Source organism: Chenopodium album, chromosome 3, assembly GCF_948465745.1.
Source record: "Chenopodium album chromosome 3, dcCheAlbu1.1, whole genome shotgun sequence".
Lineage (NCBI taxonomy): Eukaryota > Viridiplantae > Streptophyta > Magnoliopsida > Caryophyllales > Amaranthaceae > Chenopodium > Chenopodium album.
Window position 1 is genome coordinate 95,001 of NC_137836.1, and position 22,500 is coordinate 117,500.

The window sequence follows — 22,500 nt, forward strand, 5'->3', positions numbered from 1 at the left end:
GTAACGATCAAGACTGGTAAGTCCGTCGGTCCATACAGTTGTCCATGTACCAGTAGAAGATTCAGCAGCTACTGCAGCCCCCGCTTCTTCGGGTGGAACTCCCGGTTGAGGACTTACTCGGAATGCTGCCAAGATATCAGTATCTTGGGTTTCATACTCAGGAGTATAATAAGTTAATTTGTAATCTTTAACACCAGCTTTAAATCCAACGCTTGCTTTAGTCTCTATTTGCGGTGACATAAGTCCCTCCCTACAACTTCAATTTTTAATTTTTACAACAAAGCAACAAGGTCTACTCGACATAAATTAGGCCCTAATTAGGAATCTTTCATAAAATTTTCAATTAATATTATCAACTAATCAAAACGGTTCGTTAATAGACCATGTATTTGATTTGTCAAATACATCATTATTGTATACTCTTTCATATGTATGGCGCAACCGAATCGTAACCGTTGTTTTTCAAGTTTCGAATTTCGTATCCCCATTTGAATTGAAAGAACTAAAAAATTCGAAATTGACTCTTGACAGCGGTATATGTTGTATATGTATATCCTAGATGTGAAAATAGGCAGAATTCCATCATGAAAGGGTAAAAGAATAGGCTAGATATAAATCTATCTACTAAATCCAAACTAAGTCCCAGTGCGATAGAAATAAGGAATCATAAAAAAATATAGTTTTAGAGTTCGGGTTCGATTTCCATAGATAATACAGAAAGGATTGTCTATAATGATAGGCAAATAAAAGACTTTCTTAGGATTGTTATTGAATTGAATACAATAATTCAAAAACGTAAAGTAAGCAATTGAATTGCAGTCCTTTTGTTGGTACCGGCAAAACGGATTGCTAACTCCAATTTCTTTTTTAATTAATCGATCAGCTTGCTTTCGGACATTTTTTTTTTGGATTCGATAATTTTCATTTTCGCAAAAAATTTCGACATACTTTATATTATGAGAATCAATCCTACTACTTCTAGTCCTGGGGTTTCCACACTTGAAAAAAAAAACCTGGGGCGTATCGCTCAAATTATTGGTCCGTTACTGGACGTAGCTTTTCCTCAAGGCAAGATGCCCAATATTTACAATGCTCTAGTAGTTAAAGGTCGAGATACTACTGGGGAACCAATTAATGTTACTTGTGAGGTACAACAATTATTAGGAAATAATCGAGTTAGGGCTGTAGCTATGAGTGCTACAGATGGTCTAACGCGAGGGATGGAAGTTATTGACACAGGAGCTCCTATAAGCGTTCCAGTCGGGGGAGCGACTCTCGGTCGCATTTTTAACGTGCTTAGAGAGCCTGTTGATAATTTGGGTCCAGTTGATACTCGCACAATATCTCCTATTCATAGATCTGCACCCGCCTTTACCCAGTTAGATACAAAATTATCTATTTTTGAAACAGGAATTAAAGTGGTAGATCTTTTAGCCCCCTATCGTCGTGGAGGAAAAATCGGACTATTTGGGGGAGCGGGAGTGGGGAAAACAGTACTCATTATGGAATTGATTAACAATATTGCAAAAGCGCATGGGGGTGTATCTGTATTTGGCGGAGTAGGTGAACGTACTCGTGAAGGAAATGATCTTTACATGGAAATGAAAGAATCCGGCGTTATCAATGAACAAAATATTGCAGAGTCAAAGGTGGCTTTAGTCTACGGGCAAATGAATGAACCGCCAGGGGCGCGTATGAGAGTTGGGTTGACTGCCCTAACTATGGCGGAATATTTTCGAGATGTTAATGAACAAGACGTACTTCTATTTATCGACAATATCTTCCGTTTTGTCCAAGCGGGATCTGAAGTATCTGCCTTATTAGGTAGAATGCCTTCCGCTGTAGGCTATCAACCAACCCTTAGTACCGAAATGGGTACGTTACAGGAAAGAATTACTTCTACAAAAGAAGGTTCCATAACTTCGATTCAAGCATTTTATGTACCTGCGGACGATTTGACCGATCCCGCTCCTGCCACGACATTTTCACATTTAGATGCTACTACCGTACTATCAAGGGGATTGGCCGCTAAAGGGATTTATCCAGCGGTGGATCCCCTAGATTCAACGTCAACTATGCTCCAACCTAGAATTGTTGGCGAGGAACATTATGAAATTGCGCAAAAAGTTAAGGAAACCTTACAGCGTTACAAAGAACTTCAGGACATTATAGCTATCCTTGGATTGGATGAATTATCCGAAGAAGATCGTTTAACTGTAGCAAGAGCACGAAAAATTGAGCGTTTCTTATCACAACCTTTTTTCGTAGCAGAAGTATTTACGGGCTCTCCAGGAAAATATGTTGGTCTAACAGAAACAATTAGAGGGTTTCAATTGATCCTTTCCGGAGAATTAGATGGTCTTCCTGAGCAGGCTTTTTATTTGGTAGTTAACATCGACGAAGCTACCGCGAAAGCTATGAACTTAGAAACGGAGAGCAAATTAAAGAAATGACTTTAAATCTTTGTGTACTGACCCCTAATCGAAGTGTTTGGAATTCAGAAGTAAAAGAAATCATTTTATCTACTAATAGTGGCCAAATTGGTGTATTACCAAACCATGCCCCTACTGCCACAGCGGTAGATATAGGAATTTTAAGAATACGTCTTAACGACCAATGGTTAACAATGGCTTTGATGGGCGGTTTTGCTAGAATAGGCAATAATGAGATTACGATTTTAGTAAATGATGCTGAGAGGGGTAGTGACATTGATTCACAAGAAGCTCAACAAACTCTTGAAATAGCAGAAGCTAACTTGAGGAAAGCGGAAGGAAAGAGACAAGTAATTGAAGCAAATTTAGCTTTGAGACGAGCTAGGACACGAGTAGAGGCTAGCAATCCGATTTCTTTGTAACCAGTCGGTGCGTGCGTCCAAATAATCATAATCAAAAGAAGTTCTGTTTGTACACTCTTTCTATATATAGAATCTAAATATATAGAATATATCTTTTTCTTTTTATTTTGTTGATTGAATCAACAAAATAAAAAGAAAAAGAGAATCTATTTAATAGTCTTAATAATCCAAAGGGTAAGTAGAAAAACTTATTAAATACCCTCGACTCTGACTTCGGTATCTAATAAGTTTTACCTACTATTGGATTTGAACCAATGACTCCCGCCGTATGAAAGCAACACTCTAACCGCTGAGTTAAGTAGGCCTTCTATCATTACAAAGAGGACTAAATATAACCATTCCATAGATTGATTATAAACCGAATACTGCTTATAAGCAATAGAAATCAAACGGATCAAAGAGCTATGATGGTATATCGGAGAATATTTCTCTTGACAAGAAATTATCTACATACTAAAATATGGAGCATAAACACAAGGGCTATAGCTCAGCTAGGTAGAGCACCTCGTTTACACGCGCGCCAATGTTTTTCAGGGAAGTCCATCATGCAATCAAAAGAATGAATCTTTTTGAAAAATCGATGTCTTACTCTAGGCTTTGAGGAAACAAAACAAGAGAACAATAGCCTGACAATGAATTCTAGTTCGGTTCAATTCAAGTGTCTATTTAGTTACCAAATAGAACCCATTATTGATTTGACATATTGATAGGGTGAATACCCAACCTATTCAATGCTAGGCATAATGAGTATAAGGGCCTCAAGAAATCTCTTTTCGTCCTATGAACTTTAAGGTGTATGAAGTTTCATATTGGATTCTTTAAGCGAAACGATAGAGACTCCATTTAATTTTCAAATTCATCTAGGCCAAAGGCAGACCTACGTCAAGATAACTCTTCTTTGAAACACTTTGGTAGTGCTTTTGAATCAAAGTTCAAATGAATAATGAATCTGAGCACACGGAACCATTTTCTTTCTATCAAGAAAAATATGGTAGACTAGCTGATATTTATATCAATTAATGAAAAAGCCCAATGCAAAAAAATGCATGTTGGGTTTTTGAAACAGTTCATATCATTTTGAGAATACAAAGTTTGATCGGTTTTACCGAGAAGGTCTACGGTTCGAGTCCGTATAGCCCTACTAAATATATAGTAATGAATATTACTAATTTATTAAACTATATAGTTTAATAAATTAGTAATATTTGATTGTTAGTTAAAACCAATCAACTGCAATTGAATGGAAGAAATGAATCTAGGAACACCCTACTTAGATTTGTTTAGTACAATTTGATTTGGAGCCAAGCCTGGGTTTGAATTTGAAAAGAAATTTCATTGGAAACATTGTTAAAGAGACTTTTCGATTTCCTACATATACCTTCCCTATCAAAGCGTAAAACAAGTAGTCTTTTTTTTCTTTTCCTTATACAATCAACAGAAACAACTCTGCTCGAACTCGATTTTTTAAATCAAAAATATACCAACCCGATTCCAATTCTGAAATCGAAGTTCTTAAACATTCTCTTACGCGTGAATTTTCTCTTCTAAGAAAAAAATTCTTTCTTTCAATATAATACTTCATTAATATTTAGTTAATAATCTGAGCGGTTGTATCTAGATGCTTATTCTGACAAGAAATGTTCAATTTTTTTTCATCAAATAATGACTATTCATCGATTTTTTTCATGCGAATGGGGGGCAAGAAAACTTTATGAAAAAGGGTTGGTTCAATTCGATCTTGTCTAAAAAAGAGTTAGAACACAGATACGGGTGTGGATTAAGTAAATCAATGGACAGTCTTGGTCCTACTGAAAATACCAATACAACGGAAGATCCGAGTCTAAATGATACAGAAAAAAAACATTCATAGTTGGAGAAATAGTGACAGTTCTAGTTATAGTAATATTGATCATTTAGTTCGTGTTATGGACATTCGGAATTTCATCTCTGATACTCTTTTTTTACTTATAGATAGTAAAGGGGACGGTTATTCCCTATACTTCGATATTGAAAATCAAATTTTTGAGATTGACAACGATCCGTCTTTTCTGAATGAACTGCAAAGTTCCTTTTCGAATTATTGGAATTCAAGTTATCTAAACTCTAGATCTAAGAGTGGCGATACTTATAATGATCATTCCATGGATTATACTGAAGATAGTTGGAATAATCACATTAATAATTGCATTGACAATTATCTTCATTCTCAAATCCGTAGTGGCAGTTCCATCCTAAGTGATAGTGACAATTACAGTGATAGTTACATTTTGAGTTACATTTTTAATGAAAGTGGAAATACCTGCGAAAGTTTCAGTAAAAGAATTATCACGAACGACAGTAATTTCCCTAAAATCGAAAATTCTACTAATCTTGATGTAACTCAAAAATATAAACATTTGTGGGTTCAATGCGAAAATTGTTATGCATTAAATTACAAGAAATTACTTAAGTCAAAAATGGGTATTTGTGAACAATGTGGATATCATTTGAAAATGAGTAGTTCAGATAGAATCGAACTTCTGATTGATCCTAGTACTTGGAATCCTATGGATGAAGGTATGGTCTCTATGGATCCTATCGAATTTCATTCGGAGGAGGAAGCTTATAAAGATCGTATTGATTCTTATCAAATAAAGACAGGTTTAACTGAAGCTGTTCAAACAGGTATAGGTCAACTAAACGGTATTCCTGTAGCAATTGGTGTTATGGATTTTCAGTTTATGGGAGGCAGTATGGGATCCGTAGTAGGGGAAAAGATCACCCGATTGATTGAGTATGCTGCCAATAAATTAATCCCCCTTATTATAGTATGTGCTTCCGGGGGGGCACGCATGCAAGAAGGAAGCTTGAGCTTAATGCAAATGGCGAAAATCTCGTCGGTTTTATATGATTATCAATCAAATAAAAAGTTATTTTATGTATCAATCCTTACATCTCCTACTACTGGTGGGGTGACTGCCAGCTTTGGTATGTTGGGGGATATCATTATTGCTGAACCGAACGCCTACATTGCATTTGCGGGTAAAAGAGTAATTGAGCAAACATTGAATAAGACAGTACCTGAAGGGTCACAAGCAGCCGAATTTTTATTCCATAAGGGTTTATTCGATCCAATCGTACCACGTAATCTTTTAAAAGGCGTTCTAAGTGAGTTATTTCAGCTGCATGCTTTTTTTCCTTTGAATCAAAATAAAGGCGAGGATTAAGGGCAATTTTTATATTTGTGTCAAAAAGTTTTTTTATTCCAAAATTAGGATGTCGCGAACCAAAAACCTCTATGCTTATTTCCTTTAGATTCCAAAAAAAAACTTTTTGTTTGTATCTTTCGTCGGGGAGTCTTTATTTAAAATACCTCTTGGATCGGACTCTAACGACTGCTTTGGAAATTTAATTTATAATAAATCCTCTATTTTTCGATTTTCTTGAATTAGTAAAAGCAAAAGAAAGAAAAAAAGAGAAAGTAAACGCGATTATCATATATTATATGTAGAAATCGAATTGCTTTTTTAGTTCTACATTTCTTGTACTTATTCTATACTATATTCATTCTATAGAATTCTAATTAATTAATTTTAATATAATAAGATAATAACAACAAAAATATAACAAACAGGTACAATTACAATATCGTAAATCGAGGTACCCGGTCTATGACAACTATGAACTTTCCCTCAATTTTTGTGCCTTTAGTAGGCCTAGTATTTCCAGCGATTGCAATGGCTTCTTTATTTCTTCATGTTCAAAAAAATAAAATTGTTTAGATCGTCTCGTCAAAATCTCATTTTTAAAAACTTAGATTTGAATTCTAATACAGATATATATGTTTAGCGGAATGGTATAACACATGATTTCTTACGAACATAAATGAACGAGCTCTTATGTATGTGATGTAAACGGAAAAATGACAATACAATATTAGGGGTAGATGTTATTATTTTGATCGAACTAAAAGAAAAAATAGAAAGAAATAAAAGTGAAACACCTCTGACATCAAAATAGGACTAGTTGATGAGAGTTACATCGGAAACAAGACAGAGTAAGGAAAGTACAATTCATTTGGGGTATTCTTTCAATTCAAATTAAATGCAACCGGATCTAGTATGAATTGGCGATCAGAACGTATATGGGTAGAACTTATAACGGGATCTCGAAAAATAAGTAATTTCTACTGGGCCTTTATCCTTTTTTTCGGTTCATTAGGATTCTTGTTGGTTGGAATTTCCAGCTATCTTGGTAAGAATTTGATATCTTTATTTCCTCCCCAGCAAATTCTTTTTTTTCCACAAGGGATCGTGATGTCTTTCTATGGGATTGCCGGCCTCTTTATTAGCTCATATTTGTGGTGTGCAATTTCGTGGAATGTGGGTAGTGGTTATGATCGATTCGATAGAAAAAAGGGAATAGTCTGTATTTTTCGCTGGGGATTCCCTGGAAAAAATCGTCGCATCTTTTTCCGATATCTTATAAAAGATATTCAGTCTATTAGAATAGAACTTAAAGAGGGTATTTATACTCGCCGTGTTCTTTATCTGGAAATCAGAGGACAAGGAGCCATTCCTTTAACTCGTACTGATGAGAATTTGACTCCACGAGAAATGGAACAAAAGGCGGCTGAATTGGCCTATTTCTTGCGTGTACCAATTGAAGGATTTTGAAAAATGAACGGAAATACCGAACGTTTTCTTAACTTGGTGTAAAATACAAAATCTAGAATACGTTTTTCTATGGCATACCTTAACAGAAATCTCATCAGAACGCCCACTCGGGTCAAAGCAGACGTATACAGAACAACTAAAAGGGGGAAACTGTTTATGTCTACAAATACAAACCAATTCAATTCCATAGAATTTCCAGTATTTGTAATTGATATATTACATACATTATGTAAATTTTATCGCTTTTTTAGTAATCTTTTGTTCGCTTTAATGATAAAATAATTTGATTTCTTATAATTTCTAATTATAACGAGAATTAAATTATCCAAATTCTGTCGTGTTTTGCCATCCATTTTTATTATCACATTCAAGTCTTAAATTCTTTTTTTGTGCTATGGTTAATTTGTTCAATTTTTGGAAATATTTTCTATTTTGGTAGAAAGTGAGTTCTTTCATCTTGAAATCAAAATAAAAAATATTCATTAATTGAAAAAACGAAATGGCTCTGCCGGGTATTCGTCGAAAGCAATTCCTTCCTTTCGATGAATACCCGGTGGGTTCATTAACAATTTATAGATGAAAAAAAATGGAAAAAAAGAAAGCATTTATTCCTTTTCTATATCTTGTATCTATAGTATTTTTACCCTGGTGGATCTATCTATCATTTCAAAAAAGTCTGGAATCTTGGGTTACTACTTGGTGGAATACTAAGCAATCTGAAACTTTTTTGAATGATATTCAAGAAAAAAATCTTCGCGAAAAATGGATCGAATTTGAGGAGCTCCGCTTGTTGGACGAAATGATAAAGGAATGTCCGGAAACACATCTACAAAAGCTTCGTATAGGAATCCACAACGAAACGATTCAATTGATCATGACGTACAATGAAGATTGTATCCATATGATTTTGCACTTCTCCACAAATTTTATCTGTTTCCTTATTCTAGGTGGTTATTCCATTCTGGGAAATAAAGAACTTATTCTTCTTAATTCTTGGGTTCAGGAATTCCTATATAACTTAAGCGACACAATAAAAGCTTTTTCCATTCTTTTAGTAACCGATTTATGTATCGGATTTCATTCGCCCCAAGGTTGGGAACTACTGATTAGCTCTATCTACAAAGATTTTGGATTTGCCCATAACGATCAAATTATATCGAGTCTTGTTTCCACTTTTCCAGTCATTCTAGATACATTTTTAAAATATTGGATTTTCCGTTCTTTAAATCGTGTATCCCCATCACTTGTAGTGATTTATCATTCAATGAATGACTGAAAAAAAGAAAAGGGGTATATGAAGAGAAATCGAATTCGAGTTTTTAATTCGAATGTTGCTTTGTACATAATCAATAATCAAAGCATTACCAATTGTACCCCGTCTTTATATTTCTACCCGTCTAAGGTGGGGAGTTCCTCCTATATTCCTGTAATATTATTTTATTAAATTAAGTTTTCAGTTAAAGTAAATAGCAGACTGATGGATAGGGAACTCTATTAGCAACCTACCAAATTTATTGTAGAAATTTTCGGAATCAACGGTTGGACCATGCAAACTATAAATACCTTTTCTTGGATAAAAGAACAGATTACTCGATCCATTTCCATCTCGCTCGTGATATATATAATAACTCGGTCATCCATTTCGAATGCATATCCCATTTTCGCACAGCAAGGTTATGAAAATCCACGAGAAGCGACTGGACGTATTGTATGTGCCAATTGCCATTTAGCCAACAAGCCCGTGGATATTGAGGTTCCACAAGCGGTCCTTCCGGATACTGTATTTGAAGCAGTTGTTCGAATTCCTTATGATATGCAATTAAAACAAGTTCATGCTAATGGAAAAAAGGGGGGTTTGAATGTGGGGGCTGTTCTTATTTTACCCGAGGGGTTCGAATTAGCCCCCCCCGACCGTATTTCTCCAGAGATGAAAGAAAAGATAGGGAATATTTCTTTTCAGAGCTATCGTCCCAATAAAAAAAATATTCTTGTGATAGGTCCTATTCCGGGGCAAAAATATAGTGAAATTACCTTTCCTATTCTTTCCCCAGACCCTGCCACTAAGAAAGACGTTCACTTCTTAAAATATCCGATATATGTAGGTGGTAACAGGGGAAGGGGTCAGATTTATCCTGACGGAAGCAAGAGTAATAATACAGTTTATAATGCCACGACAACAGGTATAGTAAAGAAAATTGTACGAAAAGAAAAGGGCGGATACGAAATAAACATAGCGGATGCCTCGGACGGACGTGAAGTCGTTGATATTATCCCGCCAGGACCGGAGCTTCTTGTTTCAGAGGGTGAATCTATCAAAATTGATCAACCATTAACAAGTAATCCTAATGTGGGTGGATTTGGTCAAGGAGATGCAAAAATAGTCCTTCAAGACCCACTGCGCGTACAAGGGCTTTTGTTCTTCTTTGCATCCGTTATTCTAGCACAAATCTTTTTGGTTCTTAAAAAGAAACAGTTCGAGAAGGTTCAATTGTCCGAAATGAATTTCTAGATTCGTGAATTTATCAAGATCAAGCTTGTAACAATAACAAAATTCTTGTTGACAATTCAATTCTTTGACAGTTTTGGATGATCAATAAATAAAAAAAAATTACGAGAAGGTTCTTTTTTGTTTGTTTCTACTTTTCTTCTACATCTACGAGCAAGATTTTGAGTTATAATAATATATTGGATTGTGAAGAAAACTTTTTTACTTTTTTCCAATCGAAATTTGACTCGATACTAGACTAAAAGGGGAATATAACAAAAAGAATAATGAGGGGACCAAATGATTTGATTCTAGGGGGATTTATCCGCCTTCCTGGTCTTAGACACACGACAAGGACTTTTACACATACTTGTCGTGTGTTGAAATAGTAACGAGTCTTGATTCCCTTCGTCAAAGACTTAGTCGGAATTTTTCTTTTTTCTAGATTTCACCCTTTTTCGTTTTAGATTGATTCTTTTTTTCTTAGTATTACATGTATAAGGAGCGGACAAACTGAAAAAAGAGAGAGGTCAATTTCTTGAACAAATGGAACTTCTTGGATTCTATTTAATCTAGAAAAATAGAGCTTCTATTTGGTCATTCAATAAATTAATTGATTGCTTCTTTCTCTTTCTTTTAACTTAACAATTTAGGAAGGACCACTAAGTATGATCGAGGAATATATGTTCTGAATAACCAAATACACTTTTCAAAAACATCGAAAAACGGGTCCGTTTTTCATTTATAGGAAAAAATTCGAATAATAAATTATGATAATTAAAAAAAGAATTAAATGGGACCTCCCCCTTCTTTGTTTGTCTAATTCGAGGGGGAAGGAAGGTCCCGTTGAGTTCTTATACTTTCATGTCTATACCTCGATTAATCAAATTACTACTTACTACAGCGATGAGCCTAATCCAGAATATGAACCATAAAAGAAAATACCTAGTAAACCGATCACAAGAATACCAGCTACAATACCTATTATCCAAAGAGGAATTCGTCCAGTAGTATCGGCCATTTACCCCACTTCCCTCCACATTTCATCAAGTGGTCGTGCTAGAGACATAAACAGTCATGGATAATTATGAAATGAGGTCCTTCCGAATGGGATAAGAGAATTCCTACTCTATTCGAATTCTATATTCTATATATTTCTTTCCTTCTCTTTATTTAATTGAAAAAATAATTAGAAAATAAAACAGCAAGTACAAAAATGAGTAATAGACCCCAATAAAGACTGGTACGATTCAATTCAACATTTTTTTCGTTCGGGTTTGATTGTGTCGTAGCTCTATAATTCGGATTCGGTTTTGTTTATCGTTGGATGAACCGCATTGCGGATATTGACCCCAAAAAAGAAACGGTAGGTACAGCCAGTCCGTGAACAGCCAGCCATCGCACTGTAAAAATTGGATAGGTTCGATCTATGGTCATTGGGCCTCCTAAAAGGATCTACTAAATTCATCAAGTTGCTCCAAAGAGTCAAAACGGCCGGTTATTAATGGAATTCCTTGTCGGCTCTCTGTGAAATATTCGTTTGGTCGAGGGCTTCCAAACACATCGTAAGCTAAACCCGTGCTGACGAATAACCAACCCGCAATGAATAGGGAGGGTATAGTAATACTATGAATAACCCAGTATCGAATACTTGTAATAATATCAGCAAAAGAACGTTCTCCTGTGCTTCCAGACATACTGAGCTCCACATATTCTTGTACAGTCAAAGGCAAATCCATAAAAGATGAAATCAGTAAATGGAAATTTACTTTTTACTCTACGTAAAAACGTAAAAAACCTGTAGGATTACCAATAGAGTACCAAAGGTGTCTTTATAGTATACCGAATCAGTATAGCTATCCTTCTTCGGACACAGCAAGGAAATTTTAATTAATATTGAACTGAAGTACACGTGACTTTATTTTTTTTTGTCTACGTGGAACTAGGCACCATTTTGTTTTTTTCTATAGAAATTTTTTTCAAATAGAACTAGTATACAGTTTCTCTCTATCATTGTATTGGCTTCAGACTCAAAACTGAAGGTCGAGGAAGTGGAAATCTGACAAGTTGGTTTCAATCTAATAATTCGTGAAAAATTCCAGAAGAAGAAGCGGTTATAGATATAGAAATAGAAGAGGTTTGGGGAATTCCGTACTTTACTATTTTTAGGGATTGTTTAATTGTCGAAAAAAAAAGATTCTTTAATTGATTTCACTTAATGCATTTTTGTAATACATCCATTGTTGCATTAAATCCAAAGGTTTTTTTTGACCTAACTGCAAGAATGCGGGTTTCTATTTATAACTAAATAATATTAAACGTGGAACCTATAAAGGCAAAGATAGTAGCAAGTCTTAGTCTTAGAATCGAGTTGGACAAAATAAATCGATTTATTTTTCATTTTTTTATATTCTATAGCGATTCAAATAAATAACTTTTTTGAAGAAAATTTCATTGCATAGTTATTATTTGTTTAATATTCGATTAGTTTACTCAAGGGTTTCCAAAAAAATCCGTTGATTCAAAATGACGAGATGTGTAAATGTCACAGATAATGAGTCATTTCTTTCTTTTTCTACGGCCCTTACTTTCTTTTTGTTAGTGGCATTTATAATGTAAAAAAGAAATGTAATAGTTGATGAATCAAAAAATTTCAATTGAACTTATTCTTTGATCCTTTGAATTGCTTTTTTTCTTATTCGCTTTCCAAACGGAAACTTAGGTAAGTACTTTAGAAACATATATGTATAAAAAGAACATCTTTTTTTTTTAGCCCCTTCATGTCTACTCTAACTAGTTATTTCGGTTTTTTACTAGCGGCATTAACTATAACCTCTGCTTTATTTATAGGTCTAAGCAAGATACGACTTATTTAAAATTACTTGAATAAACAACTCAAGAAATCTTTCTGTACTGTAGGATTCTGTCTATTTTAGAGTTCTTTACTGCGACAATTGATAGTTTTTGGTTATTGAGATTCGTGGGGAATTCAGATTCATATTTAGGGATAGATATTACCTTTCTTTTTTTTTTTTTCAAACGAATTGAAATGATTGAAGTTTTTCTATTTGGAATCGTCTTAGGTCTAATTCCTATTACTTTGGCTGGATTATTTGTGACGGCATATTTACAATACAGACGCGGTGATCAGTTGGATCTTTGATTAATTAACAAATCTTTTTTTGATTGACCTCCTCCTTTCTCAAATCAACAGGAGGTCAATTTTCGATTAGATTACTGTTCATTTAGTTTAGTCTAATTCTTTTCTATTTCTATAATTCAACTTGACTTAACAACAATGGAATCACGCTCTGTAGGATTTGAACCTACGACATCGGGTTTTGGAGACCCACGTTCTACCGAACTGAACTAAGAGCGCTTTCTTATCACAATAGATAAGAAAGATTAGAAAGAATGGTTTTTTTTTTTATAACTCCAAACTATATCTACATCCTGTATGCATAGATTATCTACCATATAGAGTATCATAAAAAAAAGAGAGATTACGTATCTTCGATTTTAATCAAAATTTCAATTAATTCCTCCTTACTTCTCAGAGTAAAAGTAATTAGGTAGGGATGACAGGATTTGAACCCGTGACATTTTGTACCCAAAACAAACGCGCTACCAAGCTGCGCTACATCCCTTTCAATTCAATTTGTTTTTATAGTGTAATTGTAAAGAATCCTTGCCTTGTTTTCCACATTATTTTTTCCATAAAAAGAAAATACAGAATTTTTTTTGCTCGGCTATTTCCTCTTCTTTTCGGCCTCTTCTCATACTAAGGTATAATAGAAAGTATTTGTATATTAAATAAAACCTATCGTAAAGTAAAAAAAATATGTTGTAGGAATGCTCAGTTTGGTAGATAAGGGACATGCTATTCTTTTTCTTAAAAAAATCTCTTTAAATTCTATTATTGGAAATTTTCATTTGACTTAGCTTAGGCATTTTGTGTACAAAGACAAGTATTCTTTAACTATCATATATATATACATCCGATCATAGATCCAATATGTATTACTTTATTTTTTCAATTAAAGAAATTAAAAAGGAGGATTTTCAATGCGAGATTTCAAAACATACCTTTCCGTGGCACCGGTCCTAAGTACTTTATGGTTTGGGTCTTTAGCCGGTATATTAATAGAAATCAATCGTTTTTTTCCAGATGCGTTGACATTCCCCTTTTTTTCATTCTAGTTATTAATACGGAAAGGGTTTAGCGAAGATTCGAGATAGAATCAACTCCCTGTGAATAATCCCTACCCTTTTTTATTTATTCTAAAAAAAGAGGGTTAGTTTAGTAAAGAAAAAAAAGTGGATTCAACCTTCCCAAAACTTAGGTTCAGGTTAAGTTAAGAGTTTTCTACACGATATTTAAATGAAATACTATGATTAGAGAGATATCTAGTTAGAAACCCTTTTGAATTTGATTACGGAGTAGTTCTTTACTTAACTATTATTACTCTATTGATTTCCACAAAATCTTTCGAATTGCGAATTGTATTTCTAGTTAGCAACTTCTATTTTAGCAACTTTTCTATTTTTCCCTTCTTCACGAAAAATAGAAAAGTTGCTTGAATTAAATATCAAAAGGGGGTTCATGGCTAAGGGTAAAGATGTCCGAGTAAAGGTTATTTTGGAATGTACTGGTTGTGTTCGAAAGAGTGTTAATAAGGGATCAAGGGGCGTTTCCAGATATATTACCCAAAAGAATCGCCACAATACGCCTAGTCGGTTGGAATTGCGAAAATTCTGTCCCTATTGTTCTAAACATACAATTCATGGAGAGATAAAGAAATAGATCAAACTGAACGTCTGTTTATTATCCTTTCAAGTAAGGAGACAAAACAATTTTAATTTTCATTATATAAGAAATATATATATTATTTACTCTTTTTTTACTAGAAAATATATTTTCATATTCAATATTTCATAATTATTATATATAATATATAAAATAGAAATAAACAAAGAAAATCCTATTTTGGCTGGACCTAAAAAAAAATTCGAATTAAGAAATAGGATAGGATTTTTGGTATAAGTAATAAACTAAACAAACTATGGATAAATCTAAGCGACCCCTTATAAAATCCAAGCGATCTTTTCGTAGGCGTTTGCCCCCGATTCAATCGGGGGATCGAATTGATTATAGAAACATGAGTTTAATTAGTCGATTTATTAGTGAACAAGGAAAAATTTTATCTAGGCGGGTGAATAGATTGACCTTGAAACAACAACGATTAATTACTAGTGCTATAAAACAAGCTCGTATTTTATCTTTGTTACCTTTTCTTAATAATGAAAAACAGTTTGAAAGAACCGAGTCGACTACTAGAACTGCGATTTTTAGAACCAAAAATAAATAAAAAATAGACTTATTCCTTATTTAATTGATAATGGAATTGAATCAAAATTTGAATCTGAACTCAAGCACAGATTGGGGTTTTATTCTAAAAAAATCGAAATTTTATTGTCACGTCGTAAGATAATATAAAAATTGTGAATTTTTTTAGAATGGATTTGTTGATTTTTATTTATTTATCGTACATTATCAGACTAATTCCTACTTTAATACTCCCGGAGAATAAACTCCGGGGAACTTCATTTAAATCATTTCGAGGTATTTTTTGCAATTTTCTTTTTTTATGATCTCATTGTAAATAATAGAAATACAATTTGGATTGAATATAGCTATTTGTGCAAGTATTTTACGATTAAGAAGCAACTGCCTGTTGTACAGATCATGTATAAATTTACTATAATTATAGTATACCCCCCTTTCGCGAATTGCTGCATTTATCCGAGTGATCCACAAACGGCGAAAATCTCTCTTTTGCCTATCTCTATCCCGATGAGACGAAACCAAAGCTCTTATTTTCTGTTGAGCAATAGTTCGAGTAAGTCTTGAATGAGCCCCTCGAAAGCTTGATCCAAAAAGACGAATTTTGTTTCTACGTCTTCGAGCTATATATCCTCGTTTAACTCTAGTCATTGAATAAATGTAACTTTGATGAATAACTTATTAATTTTCTTTCTTTGAGTTATTCTTTTTTCTCCTGGTCTATCAATAACAAAACGGATTTTTCCAATGTATAAAATAAAAATTCCAATGGCTTTTGCTACTATAACCTTCCCAACCACTATTTTTTCTTTTTTTTTTTTTGACATTTCACCTTAAAACAAGACAAAAAAAAGAAAAATTGTATTAATGTATCAAACAAAAGTAACTAAAAAAATATAAATTCAAGTTAAATATAGATGAATAAAGAAATAGTGGGTTCCTTCGTTTCTATGGTTCCTTTTTAAACGGTGAGGTCCTTTCTATACACCGGAGCCCTTTCCTTCTACTTCATTTCCAGAATCTTATTAATAACTTGTACAGTTCAAACATTTTGGCTCTACCCATGAATTATCCAGTAATAGGTCTTTCACAATGAGATCCACCTATACAGTAACGGTATTTAATTTTGAAAGTTAGTTGGATAGCAGACCCTATTAGTCCATTCTTGTAAAAATAGGAGCAGGCATTTTTTGCTCTTAAAAAAGGATTCCCCGCTAAATGGATAACGTTCGCTACCAATGGGAAATTTTCATTTTCGTATCTTAAATCCGATTTAGACTGACAGAAACCATAAATTTCATACCCAATAGATGAATAGATCTTTTTCATTTTATTCGTTTTAGATAGTGACAGGAGTTTTATACTATTCTATTCACCAGTACTGATCATTGATACTGGAAAAATGCTTTCTTTTGCTTTTGTTCCAGCTCATAATCGGAACGAGTCACACATACACCCTAGTACATGTTCCTCGGCGCTGAGGGCATCCCCGAAGCGCGGGGGATTTCGTTACATTTCTGATTGGTTGTCTTGTGTTTCTAATAAGTTGTTTAATAGTTGGCATGCTGAATCGTATACATAATGGGCTGGTTTAGATCAATCCTAACCGAAAGTATTTCTAGTTAATAGAATATTAAACCCAGAATGGTAAACCCAGTAACAAGATAAAATTTAAAATGTTTCGCTTTTTTTATTCATTTTATTCGACCGCGACAAGATCAATAATTCCATGGGCTTGGGCTTCTGTTGCTGACATAAAAGCATCCCTTTCCATATCTTCGGATATAATCCATAAGGGTTTCCCCGTTCTTTGTCCATAAACCCTTGTGAGGGTTTCGCGCAATTTCAAAAGTTCTTCCGCTTCCAGGAGAAATTCTCCCGTTTGAGCCTCATAAAAAGAGCTCGCGGGTTGATGAATCATTACCCTGATGATATACCATAAAAAGAGTTCTTCTATCTCACACAACACAATGAGGCCAAGAGCAAAAATACGGAATAACACGAAAAATATAGAATTGAACAACCGTACGTGCATCTTTTTCACATTGCATACGGCTCTACAATGGAATTTACTTTTTTTATTTTCTGTTGAAAAAGGAGAAAATATCGAATCGATCAGATCCAGATCAGTAAATTATCCAATTACCACCCTTCTTTTCGTAGGAGTTCAAAAATACTATGATGGCTCCGTTGCTTGATATTTATTTCGTTTGTAGTTCAGCAATCCCAAAGTTTCTTTTTGATCCGAAAAATAAAGAAGAATTTTTTTGTACTCTTTCAAACATAAATAGAGTTTTTTTCCTAAAAAAAGTTTGTGACGCTACAACGGACTCCTGATATAAAAAAAATCAGGAATACTTTTCATCTCATACTACTCTTTCGATACCCAATCGAATGTTTTGAAAAGAAAATAGAAAAAAATTTTCTCATATCGAATTTAAAGTGCCATGCTATTATTACTTAATATATTTCATACAGTGAAGGCATAATCTTTTTTTCTCAAATAAAAAACCCATTGGCGCCAAGCGTGAGGGAATGCTAAACGTTTGGTAATTTCTCCTCCGACCAGGATAAAGGATCCCATTGAAGCAGCTAACCCCATACATATTGTATGTACATCTGGTCGAACAAATTGCATGGTATCATAAATAGCTACTCCGGGTATTACCCACCCACCAGGAGAATTTATAAACAAATACAAATCTTTGGTATCATCCTCGATACTGAGATATACCATAATACCAATAAGTTGATTCGAGATCTCGCTATCAACTTCTTGACCTAAAAAAAGTAATCTTTCTCGATAAAGTCGGTTGATTAGGGTAAAATTATATCCCTTAGGAACCGTACAGGCACCTTTTGATGCATACGGTTCAAACAAAATTGTGAAAAAAATCAATGTATAGATTCTATATCCTTTTTGATTTTTCATCGAGGTTCAAACAAAATTAAGGGGCTCCTTTTATATTTTTCAAGAAAGATTACTTTTTGCTCCTTTCCCGAAATTACCTAATTGTCGGGAGAATAATAGAAAAAGATTTATATAATTAAAATACAATTTACTAAAATTATCGAACTTACTTTTCATTGATGTATCATATCATCGAGATCCAATTCAAACCACGATGTCATTTTCTTGTTCTTGAATGGGTCTCTTTCATTTTTTTAGGTTTATGCTCTACTCCGGGTAAAGATCTGTCCGATTTTGATTTGCACATATAGGGCAAATCTTTCCAATACCACTTGTTTGTTTTTTTTTATTTCATATCTTTTCTTGCATCAATTTCAATATTCAATCATTACTTTATTTGATTGCTTGAGATCACTCTTTTTCGAGTTTCAATTTCAAATTGAAACGATTAAGAGTTAAAGTAAATAAACTATATAGCAGTAATCTTCAATATATTTCCAATTGGGATTGGGTTTTTATAAACGGAGCCTGGATACTTGATTTTTTTGGTCCACTCGATCCAACCATAAATTTTATTAATTGATAATATTAATTTGAATCCTCCGAAAACTAAAAATAGATCTAATTCCATTTCACGCTCCAAATTTTGGATGATTCAATCAATCTTTCTTGGGTGAAAGGGAGGATATCTCAATCGGGAGAGAGAACGGGGAAATACCATATGACCCAAGATATCTGACAAGCCGCACTATACGTCAACCCAAGCTGCATCTTCCTCTCCAGGACTTCGAAAGGGAACTTTTGGAACACCAATAGGCATTAAATGAAAGAAAAAAATTAAGTACTCTATTTCACTTTAATGTGGAAACGTAATAATTTAGGGTTATTGTCTTTATAATATCAATCTTTATTCGATTTTCTGCATAGACTAGAAAGGTTTCGTTTAAGAAGACGGAATAAATAAAGGAAAATTCTTATCAATATAGCCTTCCAATACTAAAGAAGTATGAAAGCATTTACTCATCGACGGTGGTATCAACTCCCCATTGTGTATTGCTACTTATCGGGTATAGAATAGATTTGTTTCTCTTTGTTCCTACAAACTGAATTGTTCCATTATTACAAACAGAATAGAACAAACATTAACCCTTGTTCCGAGATAATCTACTGGACAAAAGGGATCCCTTGCATAGTCATAGTCTTTTCCAATGCAATAAAGTTACATAGTGTCATTTTTGATAAAGGGGTATTTCTATGGGTTTGCCTTGGTATCGTGTTCATACCGTCGTATTGAATGATCCCGGTCGGTTGATTTCTGTTCATATCATGCATACAGCTCTGGTTGCTGGTTGGGCCGGTTCGATGGCTCTATATGAATTAGCAGTTTTTGATCCCTCTGACCCCGTTCTTGATCCAATGTGGAGACAGGATATGTTCGTTATACCTTTCATGACTCGTTTAGGAATAACTAATTCGTGGGGCGGTTGGAGTATTACAGGGGGGACTATAACGAACCCTGGCATTTGGAGTTACGAAGGTGTGGCCGGAGCGCATATTATGTTTTCTGGCTTATGCTTTTTAGCAGCTATTTGGCATTGGGTGTATTGGGATCTAGAAATATTTTCTGATGAACGTACAGGAAAACCTTCTTTGGATTTGCCTAAGATTTTTGGAATTCATTTATTTCTTTCCGGGGTCGCTTGTTTTGGTTTTGGTGCATTTCATGTAACAGGCTTGTACGGGCCCGGAATATGGGTATCCGATCCTTATGGACTAACTGGAAAAGTACAACCTGTAAGTCCCGCATGGGGCGTGGAAGGTTTTGACCCTTTTGTTCCAGGAGGAATAGCCTCTCATCATATTGCAGCAGGCACATTAGGGATATTAGCCGGCCTATTCCATCTTAGCGTCCGTCCGCCTCAACGCCTATACAAAGGATTACGTATGGGCAATATTGAAACCGTTCTTTCTAGTAGTATCGCTGCTGTCTTTTTTGCGGCTTTTGTTGTTGCAGGAACTATGTGGTATGGTTCAGCAACTACCCCGATCGAATTATTTGGACCCACTCGTTATCAATGGGATCAAGGATACTTTCAGCAAGAAATATACCGATGGGTAAGTGCTGAGCTAGCCGAAAATCAAAGTTTATCAGAAGCTTGGTCGAAAATTCCCGAGAAATTGGCTTTTTATGATTACATTGGCAATAATCCAGCGAAAGAAGGATTATTTAGAGCGGGATCAATGGACAACGGCGATGGAATAGCCGTTGGATGGCTAGGACACCCCGTTTTTCGAGATAAAGACGGACGCGAACTCTTTGTACGACGTATGCCTACTTTTTTTGAAACCTTTCCGGTCGTTTTAATAGACGGGGACGGAATTGTTAGAGCTGATGTTCCTTTTCGAAGAGCAGAATCTAAGTATAGCATTGAACAAGTAGGTGTAACTGTTGAGTTTTACGGCGGCGAACTAAACGGAGTCAGTTATAGCGATCCTGCTACTGTGAAAAAATATGCTAGGCGTGCTCAATTGGGTGAAATTTTCGAATTAGACCGTGCTACTTTGAAATCAGATGGTGTTTTTCGCAGTAGTCCAAGAGGTTGGTTTACTTTTGGCCATGCTTCCTTTGCCCTACTCTTTTTCTTCGGACACATTTGGCACGGGTCTAGAACCTTATTCAGAGATGTTTTTGCTGGGATTGACCCCGATTTGGATGTTCAAGTAGAATTTGGCGCATTCCAAAAAATTGGAGACCCAACTACAAGAAGACAAGGAGTTTAATACAACATTGCTTTTTTGCTTCTATTTTTTTTATTTGACAGAGGATACTAGAGCAATCTTGATTTGAATTACCACCGTTTTGTTATCATTATTGGGAAAATAATCTCAAGTAAACAGGTATGGAAGCTATAATTGTAAACCACAATCGAATCTATGGAAGCATTGGTTTATACATTTCTATTAGTCTCTACTCTAGGGATAATTTTTTTCGCTATTTTTTTTCGGGAACCTCCTAAAATTTCAACTAAAAAATGAAATGATTTTTCATTATTTCAATTGAAGTAATGAGCCTTCCAATATTGGAAGGCTCATTACTTCGGCTAATCTCCGTGTTCCTCGAAAGGATCTCTTAGTTGTTGAGAGGGTTGCCCAAAAGCGGTATATAAGGCATACCCGGTAAAACTTACAAGTAAACCAGATATAAAGATGGCGACTAGGGTTGCTGTTTCCATTATTATAAAATTTTAAGACCACAATGGATCTATGATAAAATCATTTATTTACAACGTAATGGTATACAAAGCCAACAGATCTCAATGAATATAATCGAATTTATGGCTACACAAACCGTTGAGAGTAGTTCTAGATCTCGTCCAAAACCTACTACCGTAGGGGTTCTTTTGAAACCGTTGAATTCGGAATATGGTAAAGTAGCTCCTGGGTGGGGAACTACTCCTTTGATGGGAGTTGCGATGGCTTTATTTGCAGTATTCCTTTCTATTATTTTGGAAATTTATAATTCTTCCGTTTTACTGGATGGAATTTCAATGAATTAAATCCACAAAAACAAAAAAATGAAAGACAAAAGAACCGGGAAGTTCTAGCCTTTCAATACAAACAATACAAAGTGCGTTTTTAAGACTCCTGTTTTTATCCCCTTTTTTATCCCCTTTTGGTAGTTCGATCGCAGAATTTCTTTCTGTATTTCCGGAATATGAGTGTGTGACTTGTTAGAATGGATCCTATTGATAATACAGAAAATGAGTCTGTCATCTTATCCTGATAGAGATGGTTATACCTCGTTGGATATTTTTTTTGGTATCTGAAACACGGAATAGCTAAAATAGATCAAACAATATTTGAACTATGATTCATATTTAATATTCAGACCTCGAGATCGGATTCAGAAAAATTTTCTTTTCAAAGAAAGAATTAGAAGGTATAAATCGAAATCTTTTTTCGTTCAAACTCCTTTTGATGCCTTTTTTGTTTAACCAACAGACAAATTTTTTTGTATTATTAGTTATAATAATAAAATAATACCTATCCTATTGATTTAATAAGTGATGATCCAATGGTTCTTACTCAAGGAATCTTTGTGCTTAGCTTTAGGGTTTTATTGAATCATCGTGGTTCTAGTATGAATCTAGGGTTCCATCGATTCATAGGGTCTTAACAAGAGAAATTCCTATCAATGATAAAAAAGTAAAAAAAGTCGCATTATAATTATATACAAATACAAAAATAACA

General features: G+C 34.4%; 2 non-coding genes across 2 annotated transcripts; both read right to left on the bottom strand.

Moving 5' to 3' along the window:
• Positions 1 to 13,299: 13,299 nt before the first annotated feature.
• Positions 13,300 to 13,373, bottom strand: TRNAW-CCA (transfer RNA tryptophan (anticodon CCA)). Its single transcript has one exon. It is a non-coding gene; the product is annotated as a tRNA-Trp (tRNA).
• Positions 13,374 to 13,567: 194 nt separating this feature from the next.
• On the bottom strand, positions 13,568 to 13,641 carry TRNAP-UGG (transfer RNA proline (anticodon UGG)). Its single transcript has one exon. It is a non-coding gene; the product is annotated as a tRNA-Pro (tRNA).
• Positions 13,642 to 22,500: the final 8,859 nt, after the last annotated feature.